Raw genomic sequence first — 27,353 nt, forward strand, 5'->3', positions numbered from 1 at the left:
CTAATTATATGAAGTCTCTATGGAAGGAGTGTGGTGTTACCTACAAGTTCACCACTCCTTACCACCCACAAGGTAATGGACTGGTTGAAAGATTCAACCAGACCCTTAAAGACATGATCATGGGTCTTGAGGAACCAATGAGGCATAAGTGGGATGTCCTCTTGCCATGCCTGTTTGTTTACCGTGAGGTGCCACAAAAGTCCCTAGGGTTCAGCTCCTTTGAGCTTTTGTATGGTCACCCCGTAAGAGGACCTTTGAGTTTGATCAAGGAAGGCTGGGAGCAATCTCCCAGGAAACCTCCCCAGGATGTATATAGACCACATGCTGGCCTTCAGGAACCAGACTCGGCGTTTCAGAGATCTAGCTCAGGCAAATCTGGAAGCCAGCCAGGAGGAAATGAAGCGGTGGTACGATCAGAATACCATTCTGATTGAGCTTTAGCCTGGACAGAAAGTTTGGGTCATAGCCCCTGTGAGGTGGTGGAGCGCAAGAGTGATGTCACTTATCTGGTGAACGTGCAGTCTCCCAGGAACCTCTTGAGGGTCCTGCATGTCAACCGCCTAAAGCCCCACTAAGAAAGGTCCGAAGTGGACATGCTCCTAGCGACAGATGATGGAATAGAGGAGGAGACTGAGCCTCTTCCTGACCTCCTGTGTGCAACAGAGCAAGATGGGTCAGTGGATGGTTTCAGCCTCTCTGCCACACTGACCCCTGATCAGCAGCAAGATTGTCACCAACTGATGGGGCAATTCTCTGATCTATTTTCCTTGGTTCCTGGTGTCTTTTTTTTTTTTTACTTTATTTTTATTTTGCAGTTGAACAGGAGGCTAACAAACAAAGTATTTAGTTTAAGGAAACACATCACATAAATACATAGACATAGATCAAAAAAGAAGATATACAAATCGATTTTAGATTACAAATCAATAAATAAGATAGAGAAGAAAAAAGAAATCAAATAGAGCAATGAAAAAAGAGAGAGCAATATATTTCAATGCGAAAGCCAATGCTCAAAAGGGGCCCAATTCTTGGATGCCAGTAGGCGCCTTCTCATCCCCCTAAACAGATGATTCAAGTTTATACCATGCAAGCATCCTAGCTTTCCAATGACTAAAGGTAGGAGCCTCAGGACTTAGCCACTGTGATGTTATACATAATCTGATCATAGCCATTACAATAAACAAAAATGAGCGAGTATATCTTGTTCTTTCGACAACACTTGAGTTTTGGTACCCAGTTATATTTAACTCTGGTGTAATCTGGACCTGAATCTTAAGTACCTGATTGAAAAAAAAACTCAATTTCATTCAGGAATATATTTAAATCCGGACATGCGTAAAACATATGGATTGCGTCCGCAGAAAATAATTTACATCTAGAGCAAGAGTCATCCCTAGATCCTCTAGCACCACCCCAACTTGCTATCTTCGCAGGGGTATAATAGAGATTGAACAAAGCCATATAACTTTGAGTTCTTAAAGTGCCAGAGACTAAAACGGATCTGGCTAATTCAAGTGGAAATGTCAAATCTATTATTGGAACACCAAATTTAGCGGCTAACTTGATATTCTGAGCCTCCAAATCATCCGGAAGTTCGGATAGCAAATATTGATAAAGAACTCAGAATAATAAAATACATCTTTTAGTAAAGTTGGTTTTAATATTCTGTGTTTGAAAATACCACTTTTAGAAAGTAGGCATTTTCTTGCCTAACTATCCAGGCCTGCCTCTGCTAGGTTGTGTATTCCTTGTCTGGGTTTGTGAGTGACAAAGCTGGGGGATTCCAGGAGACAGGCTGGGGCAGCCCGGTGGTGAATAGAGAGATCTGCATCTAGGTGGGAGGGAGGAGTTGCACCTGGGACCTGAATAGGGCTGGGCATTCCCTCTACAATGCTGGCTCCACCTCCTGTGGCTTGTCTGATGTCTCTGCCCTGCAAAGTGAAAGGAGAGAAGGAATCATGTCAACAGAGTGCTCCAGAGCGGCATCTTCCCTCCCCTGTACTGCCTCCACCTCCTGTGGGCCGGCTGATGTCCCTGCCCTGCACAGTGAAAGGAAGAAGAGAGTCATGTAAACAAAGTGCTCAGGAACTGGTTTGGACTAGGCAGAGGCCTCTCTGCCTTCAGAGAACAAAGGACATTGGGGTATAAACATTGGGACCCTGTTCCCAGGAAATTAGATCACTTCTGAAACAAGAAACCTTTTGCCGAGGAGAAGAACCAAGGAAGCTGCAGGAGTTTGACTGCCCCTCTGCCAGTGTGCTGTTTGCTGGGTTGGCCTGCAGTGGTTGCTTCATTGCCCAGGAAAGGAGAAGGAACTTTTTAAGGACCTTCACCTACAGAATATTCTCAAAGGGCTTGAACTGTGCTTGCCTCCTGCTGAAGTCTCAGGGACAAAAGACTTCACCTCCAGCTCCTCACTGAATTTTCTTGCTGGGAATTCTAACTCCAGACATTTGCGTGTCGCTGGGAGCTGGAAGCTCGACGCATCGAGAAGAAGCGTGTCCCCGCCGCAGCTGAAATCGTTACATCGCCGGAGATGCGAGCCTTCGCCGCATCTCCCTGGAAGCGTGTGTTCATCGAAGCTGCCTGCTGTCGCATCACCAGAGAAGCATGACGCCATCGAGAGAGTCGCCATCGCATCACCAGAGAAGCATGTCGCAGAGCCTGTCACGGCTCCAAAGTACAGAGTCGTCACAAGGCTGCCAGGGCGTCATGTCATCTCCATCGCATCGCCGCATCAAGGGCGCCATCTTCTCGCAACGCAACCGGATCATCGCATCGCATCAAGGCGCCAACCTGCGCACCGCAACAGGCCTGCAGGCCGAGAATCTAAGCATCACCTCCGCACCAGTAAGGATCACGACACATCCCCTACTCTGCGCAAGCATTGAGGCACAACGCATCATTTCCCCCGGATCACGGAACCAACGCATTTCCCCTTTTGCGAGACTTTTGTTTACTTTGCGTTACGCATCCAGGTACTTTGTTGAGAACTTTGTCGCATTTATCAGCAACTCTTAAGTGTAGTATTGTGGATTTTTGTCATTTGTGGTCTTGTGTTAAGTCTATATAAAGAATACTTAATTTTATAAAACCTGTGCCGTGTCCATCTGTAGTGTTTTCACTGTATTACTGTATATATTCACAAATGCCTAACACACTGCCTCTGAGATAAGTCGGTCTGCTCGTGCCAAGCTACCAAGGGGGTGAGCGGGGACTATTAAGGAGTGTAATCCCCTCATCCTGACTTAGAAGTAAGGGCCCCTATTTGGACAAAGGTGAATACCAGTGCCAACTAGAGCCCCCAGATCTAACAGGCGTGCTTAAACCAGTTTTATAGAGTCAGTAATAAAGAACAGGAGAAGAACAGAGGCTAACTGTCATGGATAGGCACATGGGGCCACAAGTAAAAAGTATTGAGCTGATCAGGCCATTTCCGACTGCAAAAGTGTGTTTACATTTATTTACATAACACAAATTGTGATTTAGTAACAGGTTACCAAATCGGAGTTTGTGTTTGCGATTTGGTGTCTGAAAAAGCTGTGTTTAGGACATCCCTTCCAAGTACCGAATCTGAATAGGATGTATGAATGTTTTGCGACATAATGGGAAGGGGTCCCTAGGGGATCCCTTCCCCTTTGAGAATGTAAAACAAATATCTTTTAAGAGCAGGCACTGTTCCCACAGTCCACTGCCTACTCTTAAAAGATGAAACAGTAAAGATTCATTTTTTCTTTTTAAATGCATCCAGTTTTCCTTTAAGGAAAAATATGTTGCATAAAAATGTAAAAAATACTGCTTTATTTAAAACCAATCACAGACATGGTGGTCTGCTGAGCTCAGCAGGTCACCATCCCTGTGATGGCTTTCATTCTAAATTTTCTAATTGAAATTCAGAGAGAATCTCAATTAGGAAATATGTGTTCCTATGGCCCATGATTCTAAAAACTACTGATCTTTCATTCTATACATGTTCCTTTTATGCTGTTCAAATCTACTAGAATGTTACTTTTAACTGTCGATGTTATGCTACGTTAATAAGTATTTAATATATTGCTAGTGACTCGTCCCCAAAGGGACATCTCGCTGCTGTATCAGGAGTCAGGTGGAGGGTGGCAGCTTAAAATAACAAAGTCTTGAGATGTTTTTTTAAAACCAGAGCAGTCAGTGCATAAGCAAATGTATAGGGGTCAGTATTCCAATGATAATGGGCCAGATAGGCAGTATTTAGATTTATGTATACGGCACGGGCATGGTAGTGCTTTGTTTTTGTATCTTACATTTCTGACGGGGAAGTAAAAGTACATTTCTTCTATAGGTATCTTGGTCCTTTACCAAACAAGGACTTATGAGTCAGATAGAGCAGTTTAAACACTGCTCATTCCTGATGAGGATCCAATAAAGGGCTGTGAGCAAGGGAGCCGATGGCACCCCTGGCGGATGTTTCTTGACCAGGCGGGCTGCAGTTTTCTGTACAACCTGCATTTTGGAGAGGAGAGATGCGTTGGCCACTACAGTTAAGGCATTGCCATCGTCAAGGCGACATATTATTAAAGTTTGAGTGAAAGTCTTCCTTGAGCTTAATGGTAGACACTGACATTTTTTCCTGAGGAGGCGCATGATACAGAAGCAGGTACCACACGTAGATGTGCCCTGATCTGTCAACCAGAAGGACACCCTGGTTCCTAGTCATTTACTGGGGGCAGCTGATGGGTCCCACTCAGTAGTCCACCAATCCTTGGCCCAGAGCATCTGGGCTTTATCACACAGAAGGATCTCAGTTTTGCCCCGTTAAGCTGAAGAGAATTAAGGGTCATCCATGTAGCAATTTTTCTTATGCAAGTGGGGAATTATGTTTGACATTTTCATGCCCAAAAGAAATGACCAGTTGTGTATCACTGAATAGGAAAGGATTTCAACATCACAAGACTTGGCTATCTGGGCTAACTGAGCTTACATAGATATTAAAGAGTATGGGGCTCAAAGAGGAGCCCTGTGGCACTACCTTACCCAGGGAGAGGATCTTAGATCGAAGAGTGCAGATGGAAATCATTTGGGTCCCACAGTTAAGAAAGTCCCTGAACCAGTCAAAGGACGTTCCATGGATACCTATCTAATAAAGATATTGAATCAGGATTGAATGTGAAACGGTATCAAATGCTGCAGACAGGTCAAGGAGTGCCTGTATTGTTGGTTTACCGGCATCCAGAAATCCTAGTAAAGCAGGTTCTGTGCTCTAGGAAGCTCTGAAGCCCCACTGAGAAGCATACAAAAGATGATAATTTTCAAAGTAGGAGGGAAGCTGATTATTAATGCAGGACTCCAGAACGTTTTGTTTTCATCAAAGGGAAAAGGAGCTAAAAGGCATTAATTCCCAGGCTTCTTAGGATCTGCATTTGTCATTTTTAGGATGAGTGTAACATAGGCAACTTTCCATTCCTGGGGAACAGCCGCTATGGTTAGCCATTAATTGAACAGTGTAGTGATGGTAGGAGTAGATGAGTGGATAAAGTAGACATAGGGCCAGATGTACGACCATTTGCTTTTGCGACTCACAAATTACAAAAAATTGCGAGTCACAAAAGCAAATGTACAACAGTGTCAGAGACACTGTTAGGGATTCCCAATGGGGGTCGCAAAATGTGAGGCTCATGCATATTAATAAGCCACTCGTAATTTGCAACCCCATTGGCAATGGCTGGCCCTCCGAGGGATGGTGACCGGCTGGGCACAGCAGACCTCCATGTCTGGGACTGCTTTTCGATAAAGCAGGTTTATTTTTAAAATGCATCCCAAATTCCTCAAAGGAAAACGGGATGCATTCAAAAAAAGAAAAACAAGTTTTCGTTACATTTTGTGTGGGCAGGTGGTGGTCCTTCATGTAACAGTATTTATGGAACTTAATTCAACGTTCTTATATTTGTTATTATCTTCTCATGAAGGGGGATGATTTATCTTAACCGTCCTTCCTTTACAGTATATGATTCTCTTGTGATGTATTATTTTCATCGCTGCATACTTGAGATTAGAAATTTGTTCTTTAATGATTCCATCTTCATTGATGCTTTCTTTTATTGCATCCTAGAGATTTGAAATTTGTGCTATTGTTGATTTTTATTACTTCTATGATTCCTTCTTTGAGATCTGTAATGTAATTGTAATGTGATGTAATAGTTTTCTTTTGTTTAAAGAAAAAGAGGTAATGTTATATTCTACATAATTATATAACATGTATTCTAGCCCTGCTGCCTCTAGCTGCTCAGCCAGAGTGTGTCTTGGTATTAGAATGTTGGTGTGCCTGTGATGCGTGGAATGCCTGGATGACTGAGTGGGTGAATGTGGCAGTTGGAGATGGGCTGAGCAGCTAGGGAGGCTGCTCCTGGTGGGGCTGGTACCACACTAGGCTGACTGAAGTCATCTAATATGTAACCTGATCTGAAGACTGAATAAACAATTCTTGAACATACTGCCTGGCTCCTGGTGTCTTTCCACTAAGGACACAACACCCAGTAACTGTTAAGTCTAGGTCTAACATTTCAAGATCAGATGATAAAACACCACATCAGGGTCGCTGAGATCTCATCAGCGTCACATCAGGGTCCCAATGTGGGATATCTTCTGGATTAGGTGCCTTATTAAGTGCATGGTTGAGAATTTTATGCTCTTAAGCATGTTTCGAAATGTCCTAGGTGTCCCAGCCCGAGTATGGGGTTTGAGCTGTAGAGCCTCCCTGAAGCAGTTTCTACTGCCTATTCATTTTTTACCTCGATGTTAGAAATTTCTATTTTTCGGAACTTAATCTGAACTTATGTTAGTTGATTCTAAATTGTCAAGTGCTTAGAAAATCCACATTTATGCTGATGCCTAGTGCTCCTTTTGAACTTGAAGGAAGAAAAATTACACATTTTCATCCACAGAGACCTCTGGGCAGATTTGGACTGGCCTGTCGCACAGTAATTTTAATGGTTTGGTCCAATGGGTCGTGACGTCAGTGTAAGATTGCCTAGCAGTCCATTTCAACACTGTTTCTGGGTCATGGTGAACAACCAAATACAAGATTTGTATAAATAGATTTAGAATAATAAAATCTTGAAGGATTTACAGGCAAGGAGTTCAATCCCAATTTCTTAAACAGGTCGAATTGATAAGAATAAAATAGCTATCTTGCAATAATGCTTTTCTTTACCCTGCTTAGTTCACCTTTTTACAAAGCTTGAATCAGTGACAATTGGTGTTTATTTGGATTATGCTTACGAGGTCTTTTAGCAAGAGAATACTTAACCTGGCCATTATGGTCTCATTGAATCTGACGGTTTCTGTCCCCCTCTTTTTCTACGGCTAAATCAATGGATTTTTTTGGGGGGTAGCAGTTATTTTCTCGCTGCTGGATAAGTGGTGAATTTTCTTTGTTATGTATTCGGCCGCTGGGTAAATAGTAGAAGTTCTTTACTATTTGAACAGCAGCCTTGAAAATAGAAGAAAAACAACATTATTTACCCAGTCAATGGCCACATGGTAGAGATTCTGCACTGTTTGGGTGGTGGCCATGCAATCAGTGGAAAAATTTCACTATTTACCTGGCCGCTACCTAAATAGCGATATTCTGCACTGTTTGGATGGGGCCGTGAAAACTGGAGAAAAACGTCACCATTTGCACAGCTGCTTTCTAAATAATAGAGCTTTTGCACTGTTTGCCTGGCGGCCATGCAAATAGCAGAAAAACTTCACTATTTACCCGCCTGCTTGCTACTTACCAGAGATTTTGTACTAACAGTCAAATAAGCAAAACACTTAACTTAGCAAAGCAGCAGACATGTACAATTAGCCCAGCAGCCATGTAAAAATCAAACAAACCTAATTATTTATGTGGGTGCATGTTAAAAAGGAATGACCACATTTAGCATCAATCTCTTTATGAATGTTAGAGACTTTCTGTATTATTTAATTTGCAAAAAATCACTGCAAATACTGCTTGCTTTGCAAACAAAATAGTATTTTGCAAACCGACATATGTACAATTCACAAAATACTGAATCGTAAGGTGTTGCAGATTGACCTACCTAATTAATATCCATTAGGCAATGTGGCCATAGAGATGGTTGCTTGCAAGGGAAGGCACACCATCATCTGAATGACTGCATGCCTTTTCTGTAAACGCAGTCGAGGGAGTACTGCAGAAGCCCTGAAATACTTTGCCTGAGCTTCCTTTGGACCCCGACCCACCTCTTGCAGCCCCCGCTTCGCGGGAGCCGCTCGTGTCATCACTGTCGAGGGAGTGCTGTTTCCAACTTTGCACCTGAAACATCCACAGGTTGACGGCAGGACTGCGAGGACCAGCGTGCAGTGCGGCGTTGATCGGCCGCAGCTGGTCCTCTTCCTGCCCCCTCCTACACATTTACCTATATTGCTATAGGACATCCCGCGTTCGCGGGGCGCGCGCGGGTGAAGCGCGGGTGAAGCCCGGGCCAAGGGCGGGCCCGTTTAAGCCCGTTAAAGAACGTTGAAGACCGGCCCGGGCCCATCCTCTTTAGTCCTCACTCCAATAGTGGTACTATTTGTATGCTTGTTATCTTGCCTCAAGCCACTTTAATCTATGGTATTTATTCATATATTGTATTCATTGTATTAAATTATCCTGTTCCTTAAAAATGACTACAAGAGCCACTAGGAGTAAAACGGCCGCAACGGGGGCACAGATAATAGGCGCATTAGACAACTTTATTACAAGGGCCAATGAAGTTATAGATCAAGGCATTAGACTTATGGAACGCAGAGTGTCCCAAGATTTAGCCTTAGCCAAAAGGTCATCTTTGGGCCCTATTGCACTAGCACAAACTTGGACGCGCGCGGGTGAAGCGCGGGCGAAGCCCGGGCCAAGGGCGGGCCCGTTTAAGCCCGTTAAAGAACGTTGAAGACCGGCCCGGGCCCATCCTCTTTAGTCCTCACTCCAATAGTGGTACTATTTGTATGCTTGTTATCTTGCCTCAAGCCACTTTAATCTATGGTATAGATTCATATATTGTATTCATTGTATTAAATTATCCTGTTCCTTAAAAATGACTACAAGAGCCACTAGGAGTAAAACGGCCGCAACGGGGGCACAGATAATAGGCGCATTAGACAACTTTATTACAAGGGCCAATGAAGTTATAGATCAAGGCATTATACTTATGGAACGCAGAGTGTCCCAAGATTTAGCCTTAGCCAAAAGGTCATCTTTGGGCCCTATTGCAGTAGCACAAACTCTGGCACCGGCTAAGGAATTAGGCCCTTTAGTAGATGTGCGTGTTGACGTACACAGTATCCCAAACAAAGTAGATTTGTCAGCGACACAACTCTTAACCGATTCACAATTAAATTTGACTTTAGAAAGGACCCCGGATTTAATTGTGAATCAAACACAAGATTATATAAGCTCTAGCCAGTCTAGGGGAGGGAGGGAGGGTGCTATACCGAAGAAAAAGAAAAAGGCAAAAGGGCCAGTGGTTAAGGAGACCAGTGTCCCGACCAAAAAGCAAGGTAAAATTTTAAACCCAATGTACAGATAGGGCAGGGCAACATACATTTAGACGTATCAAATGAGGCTTTGTTTGTAGAAAATGTAGAAGATTTGACTAACTTGGGGAGTGATTGTGGCAATTGTGAGATTAATAGCCAACTTTTGATAAGATTTGGGGAGCTTCTTAAATCTCATTTAATCCAAGACTTACGCATATTGAAAAACAGTTAGTGGCACTGAGTACAATTTCCAAAAATCCTCCCAATCATGGAGTTTTAAAGGTCGGGGGTATAAATCAGAGAAACAATAACTCAGCTAGACAAACGAGTAAAAAAACTATTGTTCCAGCGACAAACGTAAAGCCAAAGACTCCTACTACTCTAGCGAAGAAAACAGTAGATAAACCTACAAATACTACTGTGCAACCTAGACAGGAGGCAATTACACCAAAGCCATTAACCCCACCCCCTAGTAGGGATCTACATAAGGGCGCCACAGGGGATAGATATGCTGTTAATTTGCCCCCGGAAGCAGGTCCATTTGTGATGGTCATGACTGGGGTTCCTGAATTAATCGAACATACAGAGGAACCTAGTTGGTCTTTAACAAATAAAGTCCAACATTGGCTTAATATCAATCGACCGTTACCACCTCAATGGACAAGTAGGATCCTAATGGTGCGCAGGGTCCCGTGGCTGGGACAAACGAGGAAAAGAACGCAGGGCGACTGCGTTATAGTTAACTTCGAGGATCCTAATACGGTTGACTATATTTGTTCTTGGGGTATACAGGCCAGCAATGAAGGATTGGAAACCAAGCGACTTTCCTTCTTTTACCCTTCTATGCCCCGTCCTGGCCCAGATCCTTATCGCAGTTGGAGTAGAGTTGGTCATCAAGATAGGGGCAGAGATTGGGGAAAGTGGGGGGGAAATGTTAATAGAGAACCTTTAACAGATTTAGCTGTCTGGAGATGGTCGATTGACCGTCATCATATAACGGCCCCATAAATGGAGATGGAGAGTGGCATTGCAATCCCAAAAGGGTACTAAAGGATCGACCTTATAGCTGCCTCAAATCTATTACGAAGAATAGGGACCTAGAAATAGTGGTAGCGCTTACTACACAAAGCCCATTAATAAAATCCTCCGCGTTGAATAGGGATGAAGATATGCTTGCAGCGCCTTTTACGCAATGCCCATTAATGTTTGGGGTAGAAAACTCGGAGTTGGTAGAGATAAACAATCAGAATGGTGGTGAAGCTAACAGCTTAGAGACACATAAGCTCATAACTAAGGGGGCCGGGTGTGATGGAACCAACGGGGACTGTGAAGTTCGGGCAAATAGTGCTCTTGATTCCACTACACCTGAATTAAAATTCCAACGGTCGGACCATAGAGGTAGAATGGCCCTGCCATCTTGAAATATAGCCGGGTTATCTAATAAAGCTAAAGATCCTATCTTCTTGTCATTTATTGGAAATTTTGATGTGATCTGCCTCCAGGAATGTTGGGAACAGGTTGAAATACATCTAGATGGTTATCGTACATATTTTATTGCGGCTCAACAGACAAGTAGAGGTAGGAGCTCTGGCGGGCTCTGTACCTTTATCTCCAATACAGCTAACTTAACTGTTGAACGTTTAGATATTGGTGGGTTTAATTATAATCCTCACTATCAGACCCATCAGATATTCTTAATTAAGGGGGGAGGTACCCAATATACCATCCTGATTAACTTGTACAATAACATTCCGAAGGATGATCTAATTAGGGTCTTTGAAGATATAAGCAGTGCCCTTCGTAGAGGAATAGGTTCTGAACATAATGATAGATGCATTATAATGACGGGTGACTTTAATTGCCACATATGCCCTCACAGCAGTTTAGACATATGTGGCCTGGTCAATCTTAAGGGCGAACCCTGTACCCATTTTGAGCATTCTAGGCTCGGGAATTTGTTCAACAACTTATTATTCGAGTGGGGTTTAGGTTTTGTGAACGAACTGTGTAACCCCCAGGTTAATTTTAAACCTACCTTTAATGGACGGGGTTCAAGTTCTGTCATTGATTATACCCTGGCCTCATCATATTATTATAGCAGGGTTTTGGGGTTTAAAACAGAGGATATTGCTCTCAGTGATCATTTCCCGATTAGCATACTTTTTGACATGGGTGTAAGTGATAGACAAGTGCCAGATGTCGTAGAAACTTTATATCGTCACGGGATTTCCCTGACCAGAATAAATGGATATGCATTAAAATGGAGTAGGGTTAATCCTATAAACTTCTTGCAGAACCTAGTGGCAGGCCATTTTAAACACTTTATGACCTGCCTTGAGGAAAATCCCAATCCATCTGCAGTAACTGCAGCATTTGATAAGATTTCAGTACAAATTCATGAAACACTGACAGGGTCATCACGGCAAGGTGAGAGACTTAAGGTTGAGGGCTGGTTTAACTCCGAGTGCAGTAAAGCGCATTCCCAACTAAAACATACTTTAAAAATGATTCCCAAAAATGTATTGGCAATAAGGTCCGCCAGAGCAGCTTACAAACTTACATTACAAAAGCGGAGAAAAGAACTGAAGGAAGCTGCCTGGGAAGCATTGCTAAAGGCTTGCTGCCTGAAAGATAACACCGCCTTCTAGAGGGCGGTAAATGCCCCTTTCTTTGTGGAGAGGAAAACTGATCTGGTAGAGATTGCTATAGAGGAGAACGTATGGGTAAATCACTTTACTAAATTATATAAAAGAGACGACTTGGTCAGACTAGAGAACGCCTTATCTGACAAACATAGAGTCTGTCCCTTCAAATGTTTTCCCATTGGAGGTAGTCTTCTCTCTGGCAGAGGTAGAAATGGCAATAGCTGAGAGTTCAAACAGTAAAGATCCAGGACCAGATGGAAATCCAATAGACCTTTATAAGGAAAATGTAGCCTTATGCGCACCGCTCCTGACCAATGTGCTTAACAGCTATAACATCACAGGTTTTCCATCTACGTGGCAGGAAGCGATAGTAGTGCCAATATTTAAAAAGGGTGACCGTAATGACCCTAAATGCTATCGGCCCATCTCACTACTAGATTCTCTGATGAAAGTAGCAGGCAGAGTCGTGTTGAATAGACTGCAGACTTGGGCCAAGGAAAAAGGCATTCTCTCTAAATTCCAGTATGGTTTTAAATCAGGTCTCGGCACCGTTGAACAAGGCCTAAAATTGGCCTTATTAATAGGTAAATATATGGTGGCAAAAAAGGGTAACATCTTCTTGACGTTTGTAGACTTGACCTCAGCCTTCGACTGCTTGAGTCATGATGTACTGTGGGATACCCTGAAAGGCCTAGCTATAGATGTAAATATTTTTAATTTTCTTAAAGAGCTATACAGAGGGGCAGGGGCAATGGTGCGCTATGGAAAGAAAGGTGAATGCACATCTAAATTCCCTATAAAGAAAGGCGTACGTCAAGGTTGCATTTTGGCGCCGTTTCTTTTTAATTTATACATAAATGAGGTTTAATTAGAGTAGAAGTGGACTATCCGCAAATTGACGGCCTCGCAGCGCCCCTTTTACTTTACGCTGATGATGCGGTCATAATGGCGAGAACCCAAGTAGGCCTTCAGAAAGCACTAACTAGTTTTTCAGTGTTTATGGAATCAAGGGGCCTTAAGATTAACATTGGTAAAACTTTCAGCATGTGCTGCTCATCAAAGAATAAGATTTCTTGTAAAACATTTTTAGAACAGTCAAAGATAGAACTAACTTGTACCTTTTCATATTTAGGGATTGTTTTTAATAAGAGAGGTTCTTGGACTACGGCTATTTCTACAAGGAACCTAGCATTTTCACGTGCCATTGGCGCAGTGAAACAGTTTGCAAACAAAATGGGGGGTAGGCCCGTGCGCATTTTGCTTGATATTTATAATGCCAAATGCGTATCAACTGCTATTTATGGGGCAGGAATTTGGGGAGTTGCAGATTGCCAGGAAATTCAAGCAAAGGAAAATGCCTTCCCACGCTATCTGTTAGCCGTCCCCAAGTCTACCTCCACTTATGCCTGTCACAAGGAACTTGCTGTGGTTTATATAGTCGATTTAATTAAGATGAGCCCGGTACAGTTATGGCACAAGGTATGGACTTCAACTGCTACTGATTTCAATAGGGCGATCATTATGGACTGTATTAAACACAAGGGGTCTAGAAATATTCAGTGGCTTCCCTATGTTAAATATTTTTAACTAATATAGGACACTCAGAATTTTATGATACACCATCATCTTTATTGAAAGATTGTTGTTTTGCCTTTCTTGAGGAACAACGTTGGTGCGTAGAGGGAAAGAAGTCGTCTGTAATTCAACATCATTTATTGATCCAAGGACCAGGTTTACAGTCTTATTTATCGCCAGAACAGTCCAGCTATACTAGAATGTTATTAGCACGTCTGAGAACTGGTAGTTATTTAAGGTTGTTAACTTGTTAACTTTTCCAACTACTAATGACTGGTCAAGAAGTTTAATCAAATGCCCATGCGATGGTTCCTCCATGCAATCCACCATACATTGTATTTTATTTTGTAAATTTTATGCATGGGGCAGAAAGAGATATTTAATACCTATGTTGAAAATCTGGGGTTTGAGGCAATGTAGACCAGCTTTATTTAATTTGCTTTTGTTACAAGATGAAATGACTATATGTGCTGTTTCCAAGTTCCTAAAATTTGCCATTAGATGCAGATCTACGCTTGTTTAAGTTCCTCTTACATGTATTTTAATTATGATGCCTATAGTATGTGGTAGTTCATTCAAGTACAAGAGACTTTATTTGTAGCCTATATTCCAGTATGTATTAAGATACTTGGTATATTTTCTGATTTATCCTTAAATTTTACTGTATGATCTGTTTTTATGTGTTTTTATGGTTTTTTAATCGAAATCGAATAAAGCTATCTTTGACTTGACTTGACTTGACTGCATTTCAAAATGGAAAACATTTTTTTTCAAAGACTGCCAACATTTATCCCACAAGAGAAAGGGGTCCTAAGGGAATCCTTTTCCATTTGCAAATTACTTACCACACCAACTCGGGGTCGGTAGCTCCTCAAAGGTTTGAGCCCTCAATTACAGTCTAAACTAACAATGAATTATTTTATGAATTGGAAAGGGGAGGGAGAAAACCCCTTTCATGAACCCTCGAATTTTCAATTCAGAATTGATCGTGAAAGTCTTTTCCCTAGTCGAAATATTTTTCCAACTGATAAAAACTGTTTTGCACATAATGATAAGCACTTTTGTGCCCACAACACCTGTGATTTTGAAAAAATTAGGCCCTTAGATCCCAAACTGACTTAGATGTAGGCATTTATTTACTGATGGATACATCTACCTGTGGATTCCTCACCTTTTGAATATACCATGCATCAGCATTCTGCAGATACTTTCTCAATAACTCTTTTATCTCGACAGGGGCATTAGTATCCATAGGGCTCTACACGCGGCACTGTGTGATGTCACAGGAGCAATAAAAAGCCCCGGTCGGTGACTAACATCAGTTCCCTTTTATCCACGCCTTATGCGTGTAAGGGTTTTCATAGGCTCTCCATTAGGGAAGCGGCAAAATTTTTTATGATGGTTTTGAAATTGAATACCTTTTTTTGTGAAGAAGTCTCCCCTTGAAAAATAAGGGTTTAAGCCCTGTGAGGACACGGAAGGTCAGATGTCTGTCACTGACTCTCTTGATATTTGTCTTTGGTGTTTAGGGTCGGATCATGATGTTGACGCCTGTTCCTCATGACAAAGGATAAATCTTGAAACCCTGAAAGAAAAGAGGCAAAGTTGTTCATGGCCCGAGTGAGGCATGTGAAGAGGGGTAATCAAAAGTCTTTTGCAAGGTCAAAGTCGCTGTCTTCCCATTCATCAAAGGCAGTGAGGAAGAAACACAAGAAGAGCAGCTTCATGGTTCTCGACACTGCTCTTCAAAGGTTGGTGTCTCCACATCTGTCTGCGGAAGCAGGTCAACAGGACATCACTCCTGTGCCGTTTCTGGTGGCTTACATGCCATCCCACTCAGCTGTGCCGCCACAGCCAATTTCACCTGGGCATCAAGATATCTTGGATCCAGCTATTAAGCCTCAGCAGAAGCAGATGTATCTCACCTTTCCAGCTCCAGGTGAATACACTTCCCACTTTTTGAATGCTAGGTTTAGCATCTTTAATAGAGCGATGACTATCTGGTGCACCTGCGGACCCCAAGGGACCTCTGTCATTTTCTTTGGGAGGCTTTCCAGCGCCTTTCCAAGAGGATCCTTTTATGCCTTTCATGTTGATGGTCCAGGTTTCCTTGTCGACTCCAGCACCGAGGGATGTTCTAATGAAAAAGACTCATCTCTTTAGTCATCCTCCCTGTTGAAGTATCATTGACACCGATCATGACTTCTCTGGTGCAGGTTGGCTCTTTTCTGATGATGCAGGCTTCTACTCCGATGCCTCTTCTCACTTCAGTTCAGTTACTGACATCGCCGACGCCGGTGCCATTACCAGTGTTGCGTCATAGATTAAGAAGAGAAGCTCAAAGACTTTTTCAAGAGGGACAGTATTTCTTTTGGAAAAAATCCTCAAGGAGTGGAAGAGGGTGAGATTATTACTTCACTAGACTAAGACTTTGAAGAGTTGGGGGAGGCAAGGGTTTAGACACGTCTCCAAGATGGGAGTTATTGTCACTAATGGGCATTCCACCGTTGTTAGGAAGACAGAAGAAATGTTGGACTTACCTCTTCCTACTACAGAGCTTAAGTCACATTTATTGACTGTGGTGCGTCATTCTTCATCATTGCCGTCTGACCCTTTGTTGCCAATTAATGAGGCTCTAACTGAGCAAATTTTGAGCATTTGGCAGACGCCTATGATGATCTATGCTGTTTCCAGACCGGTAGCCAGGAGGTATACGCTGGCTCAAGGGGATACGATCTTTTTGTCTTCCCACCCTTCATCCCAGAGTTTGGTTGTTCAGGCTTCCTTTTCTTCTTCACCTGTATATATGGAATGCAAAAGATGGAGCAGTTGGCATAAAAGTTGTTCTCATCAGGCAGCATGGCACTGAAGTTCACAAATGCGAGCTGCCTGTTGGGTCGCTACATACATGCTTTGTTAGATTTCTGCCAAGTCTATTACCTGAAACTGCCTGATGATTTTTCCAGGACATTTTCCTAAACTTTTGACCGATGGGCAAGCTGCAGGTTGCCAAGTTATATAGTCAGGTCTGAGGACTGCTGATTCCATGGCTATGGCCATGGGCACTCAGATTATTACCCTAAGGCATGCATGGTTGAGGGATTCAGGATTTTCTCAGGATGTACAGACTGCTCTGATGGATTTGCCCTTTGATGGAAAAAAAGCAGATTCTCCCCATGAACACTTTAAAGAGAGCAAGAAGAACTGCTTGTTCTTTGGGTCTTCGGTCTCAGCCCAAGTTCTACAGACTGTTTCTTTTTGTGGATGGCAGCTGCATCAGAAGCAACCATCCAACTCCCTGTATAGATGTTATAGGGGGCATGGGAAGGGTAGACAACAGGCAGTTCCCCTGCCCCCATCTTCCTTCTCATGATCTTCCCCCTCTGTCAAAACTGCCATAGTTTTCCCATCTTAGAGCATACCTTACCAGTGGGCGGACAGGTGTCACAGGTTCTACAACAGTGGAGGTCCATAACATTGGATTAGTGGGTTTCAAATATTGCAGAAATGCGGTATACCCTACCCTTCCAGGAATTTCCCCCACCATTCTGCCCTAACAGAATTCTATTTCCACAGACCATCTTCAGCTCCTTCAACAGGAGGTGCAGTAGATACTTCAAAAGGATGCAGTGGAATTGGTCTCAGATCAGGAACGGGATCAGGGATGCTACTGATTCCCAAACGGACAGCCATTTGCATCCGATCCTAGTCCCTAGGATTTGGAACTGGTTTCTCAAGCAGGAAAAGTTTAAGATGTTGACCCTACTTCAGGTGCTTCTAGTGCTGGAGAAAGAAAAATGGATGGTTTCAATCAACTTTCAAGATGCTTACTTTCACATCCCTATTCTGCAGTCATAGAGGAATTATCTCTGCTTCATGGTAGGATCTCAACACTGTCAGTTTGTGGTCCTCCTGTTTGGTCTTATTTTGAGTCTTCACGAAGGTAGTGGCAGTAGTAGCAGCTCATCTCAGAACCTTGGGAATATCAGTTTTCACTTACATGGAGGATTGGCTCATCGAAGGCAAGTTTCCGAAGTTGGTATTGCGTCACTTGTTGTTGACGACTCAGTGGTTGCTCAACCTGGGCTTTTCCATCAACAAGCCCAAATCTCATCTCAGAGCAGCCTGTTTATAGGGGCAGTACTGGACATTAGGGTGAGTCAAACCTTCCCTCCTCAGAGGAGGATTCTGGACGTTTAAGCTATGATTCTGATGTGTCACAATGGAATGGGAAACATCCTTAACAACGCGGTCAGTACACCGCAATGCTGTTACATCTCGGTCGTTACAACGACCGCATGTAATAACGCTATGCCATTACAACGCAAGTCTTTACATCGACTTGCACTAGATGGCGTGCTAACATTAAAAATGGTGTCGTTTACTATCCCAACACCTTCCCTATTGATAAGTGGACTGGATTTGGAATAGTAAATTACACATTTTTAATGTTAGCACGCCACCTAGCGCAAGTCGATGTAAAGTCTTGCGTTGTAAAGGCATGGCGTGGTAACATGCAGTCGTTGTAACGACTGTGATGTAACAGCACGCGTTGTAATAACATGTGTTGTTACATCATACAACCCAATGGAACAATGGTTCCCGTCCTGAAGGTCTTGCACCTGTAGGTTTGTTAGTTTCCTCCATTCTGTTGGTCCACCATTCATGCTGGCACATAATGACCATCCAGTGGTGCCTCCACAGACAGTGGTTTTAACACAACAGTGTTCGTCAGGCATCTGTCAAGATCTCCAGAGACAGTGCATTGGATCTTCAATGGTGGGGTGTGTCTGTCAATCTATCTCCAGGGAAAGCATTTCACCCTTCTCCTTTGGTGGCTGCAGTTATTACTTATGCCTCCACCCAAGGGTGGGGAGCTCATCTGGGGATCTGGAGATCAGAGGACTTTGGTCTCCAGAGGAACAGTTGTTTCATATCAATCTGTTAGAATTGCCGGTGATACGCCTGGCTCTCAAGGCTTTTCTCCCTTCCATTTGCGGTCAGTCAGTAAAAGACTTAACGGACAATACAACTGTGATGTGGTACATCTGCAAGCAAGAGGGAGTAGAGTCGTATTCTCTCTGCAGAGAAGCTCTGTGACTGTGGTCCTGGGCTCAGGATTATCAAATGTGTGTGATTGCAAATCACTTGGCCGGAGTTCTAAAAATGTGTGTTCACAACCTCAGTTGATATATTTCAGCGGACCACGAGTGGCATCCATAAATGGTTCTGCACATGTTCCAGTTAATTGGAGTGTTCCTCAGATAGACTTTTTTGACACTCAAGAGAACGCGCACTGCCTGTCATTCTGTAGACTCCAAAATAAGGAGCAGGGGGCATTGAGGGCTGTGCTTTATTTGAACTGCAGCTCCCTGCTGTTTTAGGCATTTCTCCCCAATACCATTGATTCCTCAGGTACTGAGGAAGAATCTCCTCGACTGGGCCCAAGTTATCTTAATAGCCCCGGGTTGGCCACGAAGGGTGTGGTACACAGATTTTCTTCACCTTTCGATGTGCTCTCTGCTATGCTTCCCTCTCTAGGCAGATTTCCTCTTGGAGTTGCAGACGCAGGTTTTACAGCCCTATCTCCAGAGCCTGTACCTACATGCCTGGAGGTTGAATGGGCAACCCGAGTTCTTTTTCACTTCCCCCTGATGTGGTGGATGTTATTTTGTCATCCAGAAGACATTCCACTAACTTTGTTTATGCTGGCATATGTTCTAAATTTGTTAAGTGGTGTAGTGATCATTTTGTTGATTCTTTAAGGGCGTGTTTGTTGAATAAGATGGCTCTTTCTTTGGCGCCAAAAAACTGTGCAGTTGCCACAGTTAAGGGTTATTTCACTGCCTTTTCAGCTTTTTTTTGTTTACCAGTTCAAACTTCTCTATTTAAGTCCCCTATAGTTTTAAGCTTCATTAAGGCGCTTACAAATAAATACCCACACATTCCATTCATCATGCCCCAGTAGGATCTTAATTTAATTTTTACTTATCTAATGTGTTCTCCATTTGAACCTTTATATAGTTGTCCCTTGAGATGTCTTACGTTTAAGATATTTTATCTTGTTGCCATTATGTCTAGAAGATGGGTTAGTAAGTTACAGACCTTAAGTGTTAAGCCTCTTTTCACAACTTTTGTTCCTGATAAGTTGAATCTGAGAACTAGGGCTGCATTCCTGCCGAAAGTAGTTACTTCTTTACTTCACCCTTTTCACTTTCAATCCTCCAAGACATCTAACTAAAGAAGAGGTGGACCCCAAAAGGGCTGTCAGTTTCTATGTTGAAAGGAAACTTGATTTCAGACAGGATGACCAGCTTTTTGTGGGGTACATTGGCAAAATGAAAGGAAAGGCAGTTCACAAAAGGACTCTGTCAAGATAGATTATCCTTTGTATTAATTTCTGCTGTGCCATTGCACACTAGGAACCTCGAGAAAGTATTCATTATCACTCTGTTAGAGCTAAATCTTCTACCTCTGCTTTAGCTAGAGGAGTCGATGTGGCAGATATTTGTAAGGCAGTGACTTGGGCCTCCCTTCACACTTTTGCGAAGCATTATTGTTTGGATTCGGAAGTGAGGAGGGTCAGTCACTTCACTCGTTCTGTTTTTTGAGGATTTTTTGGCTTAGGCAGACATGTCGAGTGTATGACAGCTTAGGTACTCTATTTAAAAGGGAAGGGATGCGCAGATAGATATATCCATCGGAAGAACAAGTTATTTACCTTCAGTAAAAAAATTTCTGGTGGATACAGTGTCTGCCAACAGATTCCTCACCGACCCTCCCTCCTCCGTGTTGCTTTTCTGCATATACCAAAACAGAGTCTGTTTGTGTACTTAGTATGTATATGAGTTTACGTATGTAAATCTGTGATGTAGAGTTAGAAACCATAATTACATTTGTGATGTCAGGTCCATCTACTCGCCTCAAAGGCACTTGAAAAAATGGGTGGAAACTGAGGTCAGCACGCTGGCAGGGGCTTCTTATGGCTACTGTAACGTCATGCAATGCCGCGTAAGGAGCCATGTGGATACAGATGCCCTTGTCAACATGGGAGAGCTATCGAGAAAGTTTCCATGGAATGCATGGGGTATTCAAAAGGTGAGGAATCCACAGGTAGACTCTGTACCTATTAGAAAAAGCGTTACTGAAAGTAAGCAACTTTTTCTATAGGTCTAAAGATCTCACATGTTTGAATGTTTCTAGGTTATTTTGACAGTCACCACTAAATGCCACGCCATTACACAATGGGCCAAAACATAGCAACTGGGAGGCCATTTCTGGATTTGTCTCCTGCTCTACAAATTTCCCTACTCCTTTATATTACCTGCAGACGTGACAAATGATAAAGATGATTAGAAGCTTTGCACGGCAAGTGAAAGATGTTTACTTTTCTAAAGCTATGGCTCACTCTTGCTTGCAAGCCCATGAGGAATGTGCAAGGGCCAGAAATTGGATTATGTAATATTTAGGGTGTTTTTCTCAAAATAGAAAGAATTGCATAGGGCCCCTAAAAAGGGAACAAGACAGTATAATTGAGAGGCTTCATTCCAGTCCAATGACAGAAGAAAGAAAACCTTTGGGCCTGTGAGTTAACTCCATCAGGATGGCGGAGGACAATAACTTTGTCATCCTGAGGGACCTCTGCCTGACAAATTCAGAGTTGTACGCTGGCCCTTTGGCAGGAACTGTTGTGATGGTGGTTCCTGTCTATACACAAAGGGGTACATTCTCAAGAACGTGTGATCACCAATGCAAAAGTAGCTTAACGCAACTTCCAACATCGCAGTCTATCTTGGGAAAATTACGCTGTGTTCACCAAGTATTCTCAACCCGGCGGCACCATGCCATAGTCTCCAGAAAACAAGTGAAATGTACGCGTTAAAATCAACGCCATGCCACAAAAATTCAAAACGTGAATGCAAACAATCTTGCAATGAGGCCAATCGCGGTACAAAAGGTAGCGAAAACCAGCGACAGGCCTGCAGATCACACACGTCTGGGGGAAAAATGCACCATAACAGCGACAGAAACAACACAACAGAAATAATACAAAGCACGTAGCAACATGGATGCACCCTAACCGAGCATAGAGGCCAACGCGAACCCCACAACCCCCACAGACGACCAGCAAGGAACAACGGGGACAGGCCCGGCCAAGGAGAAGATGGAGAGGAAGACGGGGTGCAGTCTGCAGCAAAACTAGATCAGCGTCATGGAGGTGACAGAACACTACCATCAACCGACCCACAAGTAGACCACCTGGAATGGAGTCAGAGTTCCGAGGAGGCCAATCGAGTAGGCCAAGAGGTGCTGGCATGATATGACAACCTAAACCAGGCACAAACCCCCTGCCAACAGGAAGGGTGCAACGGTGACAGGAGGTGGGAGTCCTGAGCCACAGGAGGAGCTGGAGGAAACCGAGGCCACAGTCATCAGATTGGAGAAGGTTCAAGGAGTAGGGAGTATGAACACAGCACGAGAGGACCTGACACAACATCAACAGGGTGAGTAACGACCAGGGACTGGGGGGACGGGGGAGATGGGCACAATGGCACACATGCACAATGATGTGTAGCACACTGCACACCCACAATGACCCTGGATCATGTCCCTGATCCCCGTGGCACACTGCAGCACACACACATAGCAAGAACAGCACATCCACATTGACGACAACGTGATACAATGCACAAAGCCGACACTGCAGAGGACACAAATGGCTCCGCATATGCACAGAAACATGCCTACTACATATGACAGAGCTGGTAACTGTGAAATGGAAATGTACGCATACGACCTCACATCGGTCATGCAGTCCAAATGTACACTGTCCCGCAGCAATATTCAGCACCTCCCAAACATCCACAATGTACATTTTCATACAGTTTGCATGTAAACAAGAACAATGCACCAATATACATGTCAACATGCATCTCCCTGCACATTGCAGAGCGACACACAACACCTGCAGCAGAGCACAGAAGACTACACATCTGAGATGCAGGAGAGGCCCACCACACCTTCGACATCGACGCCCTACAACAGCCCATGGATATCCCAAGCAACCCACCAACAGGACCTGGGCAGCCAAGCTACTTAGAGGGGAACACAGGCCCTGCAACAGACCACACAGCAGGAAGCACCTGCAAGCACAGCTGGCTCACAATACTTCAGCCACCCACAAATGGCACCCCAATGCCAGGTGTCAGCACGCCAACAGGAGGTGGCCGAACAGGTGTAGATGGGGTCTGAACTCATGGAAGGCGAACTAGATGACATACGTTGGTGTCTAGTATCCCTCAGGGACCACCTACACCCCACAAAGGAGACCCACACTGCCATAGAGACACATGCAGTTGCACATTTACAGTACAGAACCACGCCCAGGGGCACACAAATAGCAGTCAAACACCCACATTGGCTCTGCGAACGACGGCCCGGGCCACTCCCTTACGAATTGAGTAGGTGACGATAAAGCTACATGTCCAGGCGCTGCCTGCGGTGACATGTCTGCACCCGCTGTAGACAGCACAATGTAATGTTGTAGAGCGCAGAACACCTCATACATACAACAAGACCACAGGGACACACCCAGATATTATGTTGAACTGGCTATGGGCATGTGCGCCCAGCCGCTTTATTGGCAGGGCGACCTGTACAGTGATGCCTGTGCTGGATGTGTGTGGGGTGAGTGTAAGCTAGCCCACATGTAGTGCTTGGCGCTGGCAACAACTTGAACAGTGGACACCAGTGCAACGGAAACTGAAAACACCTGCATAACAGAGTCACTGCTGAGCAACATTGAGGGAGCCGGAGCAAGTACAGAGGTCACCCAACATGCAAACAGAAGTGTCCATGGGTTGCGGTGCACTTAGTCAGTGGTACCTGGAGTGCTGAGCAGGGGATCAAGCAGAAGATGGCATCCACAACAGGTGCAAGCAACTCCGTCTGTCTGCCAATACAACTGTTTGGACACTGGCAGTTGACAGTTGGATTTGGTCCTGGCGGTGGTGGTGTGTACCTCCTGCGGTGATGCGACGTCCGTGCCGGTCAGGACTCGATTTGTTGTGTGAGCCCTGAGGGGCCGCAGTGAGGGCGGAGGCAGCGGACAGAGCAGGGCCACAGACACATGGAGGTGGCCGAACAGGTGTAGATGGGGTCTGAACTCATGGAAGGCGAACTAGATGACATACGTTGGTGTCTAGTATGCCTCAGGGACCACCTACACCCCACAAAGGAGACCCACACTGCCATAGAGACACATGCAGTTGCACATTTACAGTACAGAACCACGCCCAGGGGCACACAAATAGCAGGCAAACACCCACATTGGCTCTGCGAACGACGGCCTGGGCCACTCCCTTACGAATTGAGTAGGTGACGACAAAGCTACATGTCCAGGCGCTGCCTGCGGTGACATGTCTGCACCCGCTGTAGACAGCACAATGTAATGTTGTAGAGCCCAGAACACCTCATGCATACAACAAGACCACAGGGACACACCCAGATATTATGTTGAACTGGCTATGGGCATGTGCGCCCCGCCGCTTTATTGGCAGGGCGACCTGTACAGTGATGCCTGTGCTGGATGTGTGTGGGGTGAGTGTAAGCTAGCCCACACGTAGTGCTTGGCGCTGGCAACAACTTGAACAGTGGACACCAGTGCAACGGAAACTGAAAACACCTGCATAACAGAGTCACTGCTGAGCAACATTGAGGGAGCCGGAGCAAGTACAGAGCTCACCCAACATGCAAACAGAAGTGTCCATGGGTTGCGGTGCACTTAGTCAGTGGTACCTGGAGCGCTGAGCAGGGGATCAAGCAGAAGATGGCATCCACAACAGGTGCAAGCAACTCCGTCTGTCTGCCAATACAACTGTTTGGACACTGGCAGTTGACAGTTGGATTTGGTCCTGGCGGTGGTGGTGTGTACCTCCTGCGGAGATGCGACGTCCGTGCCGGTCAGGACTCGATTTCATGTGTGAGCCCTGAGGTGCCGCAGTGAGGGCGGAGGCAGCGGACAGCGCAGGGCCACAGACACATGGTGTTGATGACCTAGAGGCCATCGCCTCAGAGGCCATCCAATATCTCAGAAGAAGGGGTCCCGGACCTTTCCAGCACAGAGTTAGTGGCCCCAGATGCACAGCAGCTGGCACAGGCCCCCTGCCATGGGACGGTGACTTGCGGTGCACTGAGGTAGGGCCAAGCAGACTGGGCGGGTCCTCATCGATGTCGAAGGTGAATGTGGCTCAGGGTTGCGGGGGACAGTGGAAGGTGTCCTCCAGGGCATGATGCTATCCAGAAGCAGCAAATGGTGGAGTGGAAAACCAGAACGAATTCGGTATCAGTTACATGAGGATGACAACTACCCCATAGTCCATAGACTCAGACGCCAACAATGTAAGACCAGTGAGTGTCCATGAATGTTGAAGAACACTGGGGCTGAGAGGGATGCAGTCTGCGATAATGCTGATACACTGATATGAACTCCGCCATTGCTACATCAAGAGTCTGTGACCTACTAACCCGCAGTGTAGGCCAGAAGCAGCGGTCAGCAGTGGCCCACAGCCACATGTCGCTGACTTGCAATGCACAGAGTTAGTGACACCAGGGCAGTTGTCGGTAGTGTTCGATCACCTCCGTAACAATGATTCTTTTTAGCTCCTCCTTGTGTGCAATATGGACTCTGCCATTGAAAAATCGATGCTCAATTCCAATTGTGCGACCAACTCGACCGCAGTGTAGGCGGTAGGCATTTCGAACATGGGGCCATAGAAACGTGTGGTGGTGATGCTATACATAGACTTGGTGTCACCACATCGGAGGGAGTATAGTGATTTAAAGTCTGCATTGCCATGTGTACCCGGCCATTGCATGATCAAGACTCAGTTCCAAATATGTGACCTACTCAAGCTTAGTGTGGCCCGGGAGCAGTAGTCCGCATGAGCCCACAGACATGTGAGGTTGTGCACAGACTTGGTGGCACCACATCAAAGGGAGTATAGTGACTTTAGCTCAGACATAAACATTGTCCTCAACCATAGTGTAATCAAGACTTAGTTCCAAATGTGTGACCTACTTGTCCGCTGTGTATGCCGGTAGAGCACGATAACGAGAACCGAGTACTGCGGGCCTTGCTCGCGGAGAACGTGATGGTCATAGCAGGTTGCCAGGGTCGCAGGCCTTGGACCTCGAGCTTGCACCAGCACGTGGGTGGCCCTCTTTGACACACACTGGTGTCAGCAGGTGGGCATTGAGGCCTGGGTGAGCAGGGGTGGGTAAGACTGGTTCGGGGACCAGCTTCCCGGGATGCAGCAGGCACACAGGATCGCTGACAACCCCGTTCATGGGATGGCATTGGCCTCCTGGTGGGGTCTGGAAGAGAACCACGTTCAGAGTCACGTCCCTTTTATTCACACCCCTACGCTTGCCTAGCGTACGCCAGCCAGCCCACTCTGCTCACGCTTACGGGGGAACAAGCTACATTTCTGATTTCCTCCTCAATGGCTGGGGTGACAAAGTTTCGTTCACTGTTCACTACCCTCCAAACACCAGCGGTGTGTGTTAACATTGATATGTGTGTGGTCTGCATACTGCAGTCTGTCCAGGACATCCACACCACACTTGGCATTGTGTACATTCTCATCATGGGTAACTTGCCTCCTCCGCACATGCCTGGGCCCCACCTCTTTCCACATCCTGCTATTGTGTGGCTGATGGCTAATGTACATGACTGGCCCAGGTGCCCACAATAAGTTCTTCTGTCGGGTCTGGTGGGTGTGCATGTTGTATGTGAGCTTGTGATGTGTGCATTTCCTGTGTTGTGAGTTGCATGATTGCGGAGTTGAGGTGTGTGGTGTGTGCATCTGGTATTGGCCAACGAGCAGTACATTTCCGTGGGTGCCATCCTGGTAGGTAGTGCAGGTTGATGATGGACTGTCAGAAGGTGTATGGCTCATGCATACTGCCTGGGGGGTTGGCGGTGACGTTGGCGGGGATTCCTCGGTGGTCCAATATTGCCTCGACATTGGTGGGATACGTGCGCTTTCTGTTGCGCTTATTCTGAGCAGTGTTGCCAGGGGGCACAAGTAGGACATGTGTGCAGTCACTTGCCCCCTGACACGTGTGGGAAGACAGCAGTGGCGTAGACGCATTGCTTGGTCTCCGGCTGTTCCTGTGCAGTGTGTGGGAAGTATAGATAGTGGGGTACCAAGCTGATGGTGTCATCCATGACCTTTGTGAAGGACTTGGATTGGGCTGGCTGTGTGACTCTTCCGATTCGTGCGGATGTTGGTTGGAGGGTGCCAGGGACCAACAGGTGCATCATGGCCAGCAGCTTGGTCTGAGGTGGGATGTTGGTTGTCCGCTGTGTTGGTACCATCAGCCTGTGTACAATGGTGGTCATGATGCAGAGGATGGTAGTCCGTTTGTGCCTGTGGTGGGCTGTGACATTCTCAGGTGTTGGGTCTGTGAGGTTGGTGCATTTTCAGAGGGGCACTGTCTATGCCTGCGCTGCCTCGGTGTTGGTCCGGGGGGGGGCTTTTGGGACCTGAGGAGGTGGGGGGTGGTCCTGGGGGTGGTGGTGGTGGGTGTTGTGCCCCTTTTGGGTGTCCAGGCGGCATGTTCAGTGGCTCC

The 27,353-nt window shown here is 45.2% G+C and overlaps 1 protein-coding gene across 1 annotated transcript in view; it reads left to right on the plus strand.

Moving 5' to 3' along the window:
• The window catches only part of LOC144755450 (AMP deaminase 1-like), a 2,827,830-nt gene that overhangs the window by 1,886,245 nt on the left and 914,232 nt on the right, over positions 1 to 27,353 (plus strand). The window lies entirely within an intron of this gene.

The sequence above is a fragment of the Lissotriton helveticus genome, chromosome 5_1 (genome assembly GCF_964261635.1).
Source record: "Lissotriton helveticus chromosome 5_1, aLisHel1.1, whole genome shotgun sequence".
In the NCBI taxonomy this organism is placed as follows: domain Eukaryota; kingdom Metazoa; phylum Chordata; class Amphibia; order Caudata; family Salamandridae; genus Lissotriton; species Lissotriton helveticus.